At 43.5% G+C, this 11,046-nt stretch overlaps 1 long non-coding RNA gene across 1 annotated transcript; it reads left to right on the top strand.

Moving 5' to 3' along the window:
- The first annotated feature begins 151 nt into the window (after nt 1-151).
- LOC121938353 lies at nt 152-4,902 on the top strand. The gene is made up of 3 exons (XR_006105268.1): nt 152-316; nt 732-1,051; nt 4,780-4,902. It is a non-coding gene; the product is annotated as an uncharacterized LOC121938353 (long non-coding RNA).
- The last annotated feature ends 6,144 nt before the right edge of the window (nt 4,903-11,046 follow it).

Genomic DNA, 11,046 nt, shown 5'->3' with positions numbered 1-11,046 from the left:
GGCAGATATCAGCTCTGTGATGATTGGCTTGCAATGAGGAGTGGGCGGGACCTGCTCCGATGCATCACACACGTACCAGCGCAGCAGGACGGATCCTCTCTCTCTCTCTCCCTCCCCCTCTCTCTACCTCTCACTCTGCCTTTCATACATACGCAAGAGCGCAGACTGCAGCAGAACGCAGGGCCAGTAGGATTTTCCTCCTCGTACTGGAACAGCCGAGAAACCAGAGAGACAGTTACCCGCTGAGGAGGAGAGAGACGTTATTCATGGAGGATCCACTGAGGAGAACCTGACCCACAAGCTGCTGAGTGTGTAGGTGAGTAATTGTTTATCCCACTGTATGTGTGTGTATATGTGTGTCCATGAGTGTGAGTTTACTGCAGAAGCAGCAGCACTGCAGATACACCGACTAGGGGCTCTGCTCATCCCTCTCTCCCCTCCCCCCACTCTCCTCCTACTCCTCCTCTTCCTCTTCATCTCGTCTCTTCTTTTAGAGCATCCATTAACAAGTCAGGACTTTACCCATTTCTGCGAGCACAGGGCTGTGTATGTTGTGTGTGTTTCGTGAGAGTACAAATGGTCTGGCCACACCTGGACTCAGCTGCTGCAGAGTGGCTACGGGGTGCGCTGGATTTTTCTTGCCTCACAAGTGCTGTTTACTCTTCTGAGGCACAAATCAAACTCAACTGTGGTAGTTTTTGAAATGTTTTCAAATAATTCTCCCCCTGCAGGTTTGCATCTGGCTCACAGAAGCAGTTGTGTGGACTCTTACACGCACCCATCCCTCCTTTGGGACAGGCCCACTGCCTCCTCATTTATGGATAGGATGCTCGGCTCTGCGCCCTTGTGCTGAGGAGGCGTCTGCGGGCAACAGTATGGGCGCTGTGCTGGCTGGCATCCCCACAACCCCCTCCACCACCGATCTGCCACCACCACGCTGCCCCACCGAGACGGGCGCTTCCCCCAGCCCCGCTGATGGGCGAAGACACTGACGCCACCCCGACGCTCAACCACCGCGGCTTCCTCCCTGACCACAACTATGTGACTGAAGGTAAGACCATGACAGAGGAAGCTGCATGAGCCTAAATGTCACAAAGTGTGTGTTTCAGTGTGCCCCAGTGTGAGTGTGCTTCTATGTGTTGGACTTCTGGAGAGAGAGAGAGCGAGTGTGTGTTTGTGTGTGTGTGTGTGTGTGTGTGTGTGACAAAGTGTGTCAATGCAAAAACAAGCTCAGGAGAGCTTCTTAATCTTCTGTAAGCTTTGTGTTGCTCAGATAGAGTTGCAGTCAGAGCAACAAGAACTAGGGAACAAAACACTCCTCTGTCTGCAAAATTAAGCCATCTTAGGCAAGTTGGCAAGTTTTCCCCTCACTCTTTCCCTCCTCTCCTTCTCTGTTCAATTTTTTGTGTCCTGCACCTTTCATTTCTGTGTTTTTGTTTATTTATGCTTTTGTAACCTTCTTCTTACATTGTGTAACAGATATTTTGTCACACTGCAGGGAAGAATTGATCTGGCCTGTGTCCGAATGTTTGTATGTATGTCTGTGTGGGAGAGTCATTTTGTTTGCCTGTAATAGCAGGCATTTCCAGAAAAACAAGCCAGAAATTTCCACCACATTCTCTTACTTATTGCACTGCATGCCATCTCTCACATTATGAGAGTCACACACATGCATTGTGTCTAATTATAGAGTATCACCTCTCAAGCAGGGGAATGTTCAAAAAGTTAAGCAGCACACAATGCAGAGCAAACCAATGACCTCTTTTGGTTTGTTTCATAAAAACAGGTGGATTATAACCTTGGATAACCCCCTTCTGCTAATCTCAATTACACCACTAATCTCACCTGCACACAAGCTTCCTTGTCTGCCCTCCTGCCTGTCTGTCTGTCCCCAATACGTTTCTTACACTCAGCTCATTGTTCGCCACACCTCTTAAACCAGAACAGCGGATTATCATTTGGGGGTCACGAACGTGTTGCGAGCTCATTTGTGATTCTTGTGTCACTACAGAAAGGAATTATGCTTCCTGTGTCTGTGCTGTAATAAAATATCCTTCACACAGAAGCACATACTGTTGTCAGGGGAGACCTGTAGTGCTGCCTGTTGATTGTGTAAATGCTTGTGTGTGCATTCAGCGCATTGTATTGCTGAGGAGATTGAATCATACCTCTCTGTTTGTGTGCATCTTTGTTTTGTCTCTATATGTGTGCGAGTCCATCCGCTTTTATACGTGTAGTATATCCATGAGCAATACATGTCTTTGTCCATTTCAGAAAGGGATTTTTGATGAGTTAGAGGCAGAAAATCAGTCTTAACGTCCATCACCAGCCATCCATTATTGCCATAGCAACTGTCCGTGATGATAAACATGCTGCTTTTCATGCTTGGCCAATATGATTGACAGGTTGTCTCCACCCACCAATAATGGCAGTATTAATTATCCTGCAACTCTCAGGCAGACACAGACATTATTCAGGATGAATTGCTGATGAGCACGCAGCGAGGTGGACACGCCACTGAACACTGTCTGTCTGATAGGACTGTGCAACACATGGACATCCTGGAAATAAATAGTTGCAGAGGAACGAGTACAAACTGTGCTCTAAAAATTAATCTCACAATTCCCCTAATGACCAAAACCAGATAATTCTATGTCACAAATAAACAAAATGATTCATTACCTGCCTCCTCTTCTACATCCACTCCAACCCCCTCCACCTTTCCTCAATATTCACCCCATCCCCCGTCCTCTTCCCCATTTCCATCCCCCACTGCCTCCCTCTCTCTCCCTTTCCCCATCGGTCCTCTAATGCAACTCGCAGCATTGCCCAGTGCTGAAGTGGCGCGTCTGCCAAACAATTATCCAACAGTGCTCTAAAGGCTGCTCAAACACAATGTGTCCCTGTATGTGTGTGTGTGTGTGTGTGTGTGTGTTAAAGAGAAAGACTGAGCGAGGCACTGAATGTGATTTTATGCTTGGGTGTATTTCATTTGTGTGTCTCCATCTTTCTTTCTTTTTTTGCCTTGCCTTTGCCTTTGCCTTGTCTTGCATTCACATTTACACCTGTGTCTTTAAGTGCATACTATGTGTCTTTTTGTGTGTCAGGTCTGTGAATGTGTGTGTCTGTCTGAAAGGGTTTTGTGTGTGTTTATATGTGTGTGCGTGCATACGTATCAGTGTGTCTGTAGATCTTCCCGTGGGGATTCCCCTGCCCTTTCACTCCTACAGGGGAGGGATGCTTAACCTCCCTCTACCTTAACCCCCTCCCCTTCCCTCCTCCCTACAACTCTTACTCCTTTCTTCTCACTCCTTTGCCCTCCTCAAAATCTCCCTTTGCTACACCCTCACCTCCAGCTGGAGAGGGTTCAAGGAGGAAGGATGAGGAAATAATGACGACAATTATATATTGCATCAATATTCTGTATTTTGACATTTTTGACAGTTTTGTAAGTAAATTATTTATGATTGATTCCATTTAATAAATAATTCAACCACACTAACCCTGATTACTAAGGTGCACCACATACAAAAGTATCACTGATGCTAAGTAAAAAACAAAATTGTGTGTAAATATAAATGTATCTGAACTCTTAAAGCAAAAATACCAAACATTTCTTTGGGGTTTTTTGACTGTTGATTACATAAATTGAGCAGTTATTAGAATTGCTTTGGGTTTGAGCAGATGTCATTATGTTTGAAAATTTCATAGAAAGATTAATCAATATCAAATAATTATTAGTCAGAATACCTGTATGTTAATATTGAGCTTTCACCAGCTCTCTCTCTGCCCTATTTTAATTGTCAGTCAATAACCCCCTTTTCACAGAGATCCTGCAATACTGTCCCCAACAAAAACTCTTGATTATGCCAGCTTAAGTTTTTTACACAGAACCTAAAAAAAACTGGCATAATGCAGCCCCAGTGAAAGGCATACGTGTAACATAAAAGTGTGAGTGTTTCGTGTTACCCATTACACAAGCGTCGGGCAGCTTTTTTAAACAATATCAATTGCATAACATGTCACTAACACTCATTTAACACCAGTGCTTTCTGGTGGTTGATCTCGTCCTCTGCTTCGAGTGTCAGGAGCTCCTGGACCTCAGTGTCTTCTCAATTTGCGGACGTTTTCAGTTGTTGTTTTTCTTTTTCTAGTTAGCTGCTAAATGCTGCTAGCTGCTTTTTAAATCTCCCAGTGGTGGGTCGCACACATAACACGTCGTCCAAACATCACACCTGGCCCACCCTGCCTGCTCACACTTTTTACACAGACAGCGATTTGGCTCTGTTACTACCGCTGATGCCGGCTTAAAGGCGTAACAACACTGTCACCCCATTCAGTGTTCATGCCTTTTTATACAGAACACGTGCCGGAATAACAGCATGGCATGTCCCGCCTTGACCAGGCAGTGTAAGAGGGGCTTTTGTCAGTCGACTCAAGGGAAATGTGAGCTCTATCTACGCTTCTTGTAACGCTCACCTGCAAAAGTTGAAACACATTAAGACTCTGTCCCACGAGCTGTCTATCTCTGTCCATCCTGCATGTCTTCCAAGCCAAACCCAACATGTGAACACGTCATGATGTACAGACACAGAGTGATCATAAATACAGCATCAGTATTTTTTTTTCTCTGGTGAGTACTCATGGCCAGATGTGGTGATGCAGTAACTCAGTCCCTTCCTTAACCCCATCCACCCTCCCTGGTCCTTCCCTCCTTACCCTCTGCTCCTCCCTGTTGCCCTCCTCCCTCCCTCCCCTCCATCCTTACTCCTCTTGCAGGGCTGCTCCTGGCTATAGCCTGAAGAGCTCCGCCCATCCTGTCCACCCCTCTCCACCCTGGAGTCCTCCCCCAGGATGTTGAGCCCCATCCAGGTCCTGTGCTCCGACATCACTACCCTTTCTCTGGAGCCCGAGCCGTTTGCCTCTTACACTGAAGGTGTGTGCTCTATCCTCTTCTATCCCGAAGGTCATATCTGTGTCGCACAGTTGCGTCCACACGACCCCAGTGTTAGATTTGAGAGTTTGTGTGCGGGGGTGGTTGAATGTGATAGTGTGTGCATGTGTTCGGATAGCGTGTGTGTCCTTTGAGTCAGGTGAATTCTCACGTGAGTCTGAGTGTTATAAATATCTTAAACATCACTTTGTCTCTGTCTGCCTGCCTCATCCTTTTTGTGTGTCTCTATTTTTGTACCTGCCTTTTTATTTTTGTCTCAGTCTGCTTGCTTCAGTGTGGAGAGTGTGTGTGTGTGTGTGTGTGTGTGTGTGTGCGTGCGTGCGTGCGTGCGTGCGTGCGTGCGTGCGTGCGTGCGTGCGTGCATGCGTGTGTGTGTGTATCTGTGTGTGAGGGAGTATGCGATTTGATTTCTTTAAATAGTTTGACCAGACAGCTCATCTCCTTCAAAGCATTTATAATACTTCTACCTCTATCTAATACAGAGGAAGACACACACACACACACACACACGCACACACTCTCTGAACCTTATGAACAAAAACACTCTCTCACACACACACACACACACACACACACACACACACACACACACAGACACAGAGAGACATAGCTCAAAGCTTCTCTGAACTTCTCTCATGAATTCATTAGCCAGATATTTTCTTAGCTTATTGATTAATTGTGTGGTCTATAAAACACCTGAAAAAAGTGAAAAATGTCTGCCACAATTGCTCATACCCTCCAAACTGCTTACTTTTTCTGACAAGTGGTACAAAGGTATTTCATTTTCTATCATTAAAGACTGAAGACAGCAGCAAAGATTAACATCTTCTCAGCTGGAACCAGTGAATTTTTTTGCCAAAAAAGACAACAATTAATAAAATATCAGAAATGCTGCAGAATATTTTTTCTATCAATTGACTAATCATTTCAGCCCTAATCACAGATGAGAGTGGCAGCATAAAAATGGGCGAGAGTCTTATGAATATGGGATTACATTACAGTATTTATGTGGTGTCAACACATAATCTCAGTTTTCAGTATTGCTGGGGTTACGATGGGTGTAAACCAGCTAAGCTCCTAATCTTTTTTTCTATTTTACAGTCTCATAAATCTGTTGGAAAAACAAATTGATTTATATCAAAAATGAATCACACATTGCCGCTCTGAGAATTCATGCAGCCAGAGGATGTCTTTGCAGCAAGGCAAAGCAGGATTACAGGTGTATTTCACACACGCTGAAGCTGGCGTGGTCTGTGATTCTAATTGTTTGTGTCTATAACCATTAGGCTCACACCAGCTCTGCTCCATTGTGCCGATGTATGTTTGGAGAAATGGCAGATCCCCTGCTGTGCTGGGCTTAAAATCACTCCTCTCCACACATGTGCACCTCTAACACAAACACATGCACCCGTTTTTTTCCAGATAACTCCGAAACTGTAAGACAGGGATCAATTTAACGTCTCCCTCCGGCAGTCTCTCCCCTCGTCTCCTTCACTCCCTCCTCTCCCTCCAACCAGTTTATTTCTCTACAGCATAATTGAGTACACACACTTGTGCACACGCACACAGGAAATGCGGGGTGCTTGAGCTGTAGCATGTGCATACACACACACACACATCTCCTGCTGAGTGGTGGCTTGTCCGCTCTTTTAAGGAGTGTGTGTTTTTGGCTCAGCTTTAATGGTCTGTGCTTACCCAGTCCTAAGATATCTATAATTGGGACTGTAGGGCGTCTGCTCCCCTCTCTGTCCCTGCAGTAGCCTTAACAAAAAGAAATAAGGAAATCCACCTCCTTCTACCCATGCCACCACCCTTATCTATCCCATAAACATCCTCTGCTCTCAGATGTGCCACAGATGAGCACTGATCTTAATGCATATAATACAGACTACGGTTCATACTAACACTTATTTTCAATATCAATTCATCCATCTATTATTTTATCCTTCATGAAATTCATGAAATGTCAGACAGTAGTAAGAGCTGCTGATCTCATTTTTCTGAAGGGCTCTGACGATGTCTTCAGATGGTTTGTTTTGTTAAATCAATCAACCAGAATCTCAAAGTGTTCAGTTTACTATGACTTAAAAGGTTACTTTGGTGATTTTCAACCAGCTTTGTATTTAAACAATGTGGTTAGTATGTGTAAATAAACTGTAGTAAACTTCCCTCTATATTTCCAGCACATAGATCTCCCTGCTCATCTTTCAACTAAAATCTGCTCTTATGACGCATTTTACTGGTTCTTGGGCTGTTGTTCGAACTGCCGATTGTACTCCCGCATTTTTGTGTGCCCTCTACCATGGACAAAGAGTTAAGATGCGAATTGGGAGAGAGAAAGCTGTATCTATCTTTTAGACCAGACTCTGATCAAACAGCAAAACTAGTCGATGCTGATCAAAAGTAAATTAAGATTCTGTAACTAAATTGCCTATTTCTTACCTAAAATGTCTTTAGAAACATATTTTAGTCCACTGTTTAGCGGTTATAAAAGAATTTGTGAATAGGACGTGGGTGCCACATTGTTTCCTTTATTGTAAAAGCAAAGGCTAAGAAAATCGGAACAAACAGTAAAACTAAGCAGTGCTAATCAAATTTAAACAGTTTAACTGTAATTAGAAAATCATTTGTTATCAGCCAGCTGGCATGTTATTTTCTGCGTCCAAATCCGTCAATTATTTTACAGATAATGTTTTCGTCCCTAGATTTTCAAAGACATTCCATTTGCAATGATATATAACTGAGAAAAACAGAAATCCTCAAACTTTAGAAGCTGAAACATTTTGACATTTTGCTTCAAAAGTGACTTTAACCATTAATGAATAACAAAAAGTGCTGTTGATTTATTTTCTGTAGATCAGCTAATCATTCCAACTCTCCTTACAACATCACGCTTTGATTGTTGAGGAGCTGCTGTCCTTATAATCACCTCACAGCGCATTGAGTGTTTGTGTGTTTATCACTTGTGCTTGTGTTTTATGCTTCTTTGTGTCATTGAGTTCATTCATGTTTGTGTGTTGTATTGTGCTGAAATGAACTGTATGTGTGGGCGCGTGCACTTGCAGTCACAGTGTGTTCCCCCAGCTCCTGCAGTGTGGCGATGAGTCAGACAGGCCTGCTGATGCTAATGGACTGTCTGTGGGAGACAGACACAGCTAGCTTGCTATACTGTAGCACACACACATCCACACTATATTGACTTGCAGCTTGACAGCCTAAAAGACAGTTAAACAAACACACACACACACACACACACACAGTATTACATCAGGAAATTGACCAGTTATGTCTCTTGGAGGAGAACCACAGCGCTCACGAGCGTTTCTCATCAGTTGTGTTCTTAAAGGTTTATTTTTCTCTTCTATTAGAGAGCATCAGAGAAACAGATGGGTGTGAGGTGTGTGAGGTGTGTGAGTGTGTGCGCAAGAGAATGAGAGAGGAGTACAGAAAGATAAATAGGATGGGAGAGGAGAGTGTGTGCTCCATATTTTATTCAGCTATATTGTGTGCCGCTCCTGTGGGTTTTGCTTACCTTAGCTCTTTCTCTGTGTGACTTGAGTAGAGACACAGTTATCTGTAAATGTGTTGGGTGCACGCGCGCACACACACACACACACTCACACACTCACACACTCACACACTCACACACACAGAGCATCAAGCACACACATTTGTTGTGCCTCATTACGTGACTGTGTGCATTCAAATCTGTGTGTGTGTATGTGTGTTTTTGAATTTTTCGAGTTTTTGAATGAGCGCCATCGTGCGCGTGTGTGTGAGCAGTAATTATCTGCATATCCTCAATTTGGACCGTAGTGTCAGCTCCATCTCCTGGTATTAATTTGGCAATGTTTGTTGGTGGACAAAACTGCAGTGCCATAATTATTTTACCGCGCTCCTTCTTCCTGCGAGGATTGGATTGATGAATCCCACTTCCTCCTTCACCAGACTGCCATATACGGCTAACCGTTACAAGTACCCCTGCTACTGGTTGGCTCAGCCTGTTACCATGGCAACCCCCCTGCTCACCGAAGGACCCCTCCACCGCCTCCGCCCCAGCGCCTCTTCCCTCCACCTCCCTTTCCATCCTTTCCATCCATTCTTCCACCACAACCACCAGCAGCACCACTGCTACGTACACGCTAACATACAGCCAGGCGGCAGAGTGCCGTGGGGGAGGGATGAGAGAGAGAGAGAGATGAATGTGGATAGACAACCAGCAAGAAAATGAGAGAGTGAAATTGGGCAAAAGAGAGAAACTAGATGACAAAGGAATCTGAGGAGGGAGAGGGATTGAGAGAAAGCCTGAATTACAGAAAAAGAAATTGAAAGTGAGGAATAAAGAAGCACTGCAGTGACTGGGAGATCAAGAATCAGTGCAATGACGAATGGAAGAATGATAGAAACCAGTAACACATGAGGTGTGTGAGGAGTGGGGTGAATTAGGTTGTGTCAGTGTGGAGATTGAGGAGCAGTCCCTGCCTCCCCTCATCATAAAATCTCTCTCTCTCAAGGCCACCACAAAACAGGCAAGGCTACAGCTTTGAATCACTCTGACTCTCAATAAATACACTCTCCCTGCTCCATTTTTATTACAGTCAATGCTTGAGGACTGTGTTCTTTTCTATCAAAACTGAGCTTAGTGGACCCCTTTGTTGAAAGCTTAGAGGGATACAGCATCTGACATTAAATTATTTTAAATCTAATCTGTGCCCTCTTTGAAAATATTATTTGGTATTGGTGTAGCAGATTTGTGCTTTTGTTGTAAAAATTTGAAGTTAATTGTAGGTTTTCTGTTTTTGCTGGCAAAGAATTATAGATTTCATGGTCAGCAATGAGTAGTGTTAAGTCAAAGAATTATGAATTGCCAGGTGTCATGTGAGGACAATGATATATGGAAACAACTTGATGAAAAAAGATTGAAAATGATTTAAAAATTATACAATCAATTATGGTTACGGTGATCAGCATCATCAGCAACTGTCTGTCCTTAACGCGGCCTTTGTATTCACAAGTGTGAAGTCCAACCACAAATGTGATACTTCACAACTGAGCTGAACATTCACTCCACTGCAGCTGGTAAACAGACCGAAGTTGTTTACTTGTTTTGTTCGAATAAATCAGGGTTAGGGTGACGAAGACGACAAAGCAGGTCAAAATGTGGGCCTACGTCAAATATTTACTTGATGGTGGATTTTTAGATCTTTAGATCATGACTATGGCATTTGTGATTTTAAAGGGTCAGCAGAGAAGCAAATGAGCTTACCTAGTGTGTTTAGGTAAGCTAAGAGCCTGTTTATACCTGGTATTAAAATGTGTTTTGGTCATCGGAACAAAAATTAACAACCGAGATACATCGTTGTTCACACCGGTCTATCATGCATATCTGGCTGACCACTTCATGTCAAAATTTCATTACTATGTACATAGCTTTTGGCAGGAGGTCAAAAGCCACTGTGTATAGTTATTAACTCCACATTCTTGCTAGCTCCTCACATGTCACGTTAGTGTTTGAGTCAATACAGCTGGAGCTATTGCTGTCAGCAGAATCCAGCGAGTCTCCTTCCATAGGGCAAAATGATGGACAGTCACACGACAAGTCGACCGCTCATTGTAAAATGGTTAAGTTAGAGTGTTAGTGCGCTGTCACCAAAACAACCATCATGTCCTGCAATAATGACGTAGTTCTTGTCAGGGGCGCTTTAGCATTTGCACGAAAAAAGATATGTGGTGTAATGCGTCCCAGACCTCCAGTGTTGTAATGCCCGAGATGGGTCTTGGTCTTGATGATCTTGAGATTGGTTTCAGGATGATTTTTTGACCGCCCTGATCAATTTAGAGTCGGCCTTTGCTCGTTCTCAGATAAAGAGGATTTGGGATTTAATTTCAAGACAAGTCAAGACAATAACTACAGGGATATTGCTTAATTGCTTTTGCAAAAAAGAAGTGTTCAATAAAGATGGTTAGGTTGATTTCGGCTCCTATAGTGTTTGTATTTTTTTGCTCACATTCCCACCTTAAAAAATCACAGCTGTAATGCCTTTTGATTTTTTTTATCAACACATTTTTTATGGTATTCTTATACAAACATA

The sequence above is a fragment of the Plectropomus leopardus genome, unplaced genomic scaffold (assembly GCF_008729295.1).
Source record: "Plectropomus leopardus isolate mb unplaced genomic scaffold, YSFRI_Pleo_2.0 unplaced_scaffold29238, whole genome shotgun sequence".
NCBI classification, from domain to species: Eukaryota; Metazoa; Chordata; class Actinopteri; order Perciformes; family Serranidae; genus Plectropomus; species Plectropomus leopardus.
This window is presented reverse-complemented; position numbering and strand designations above follow the sequence as displayed.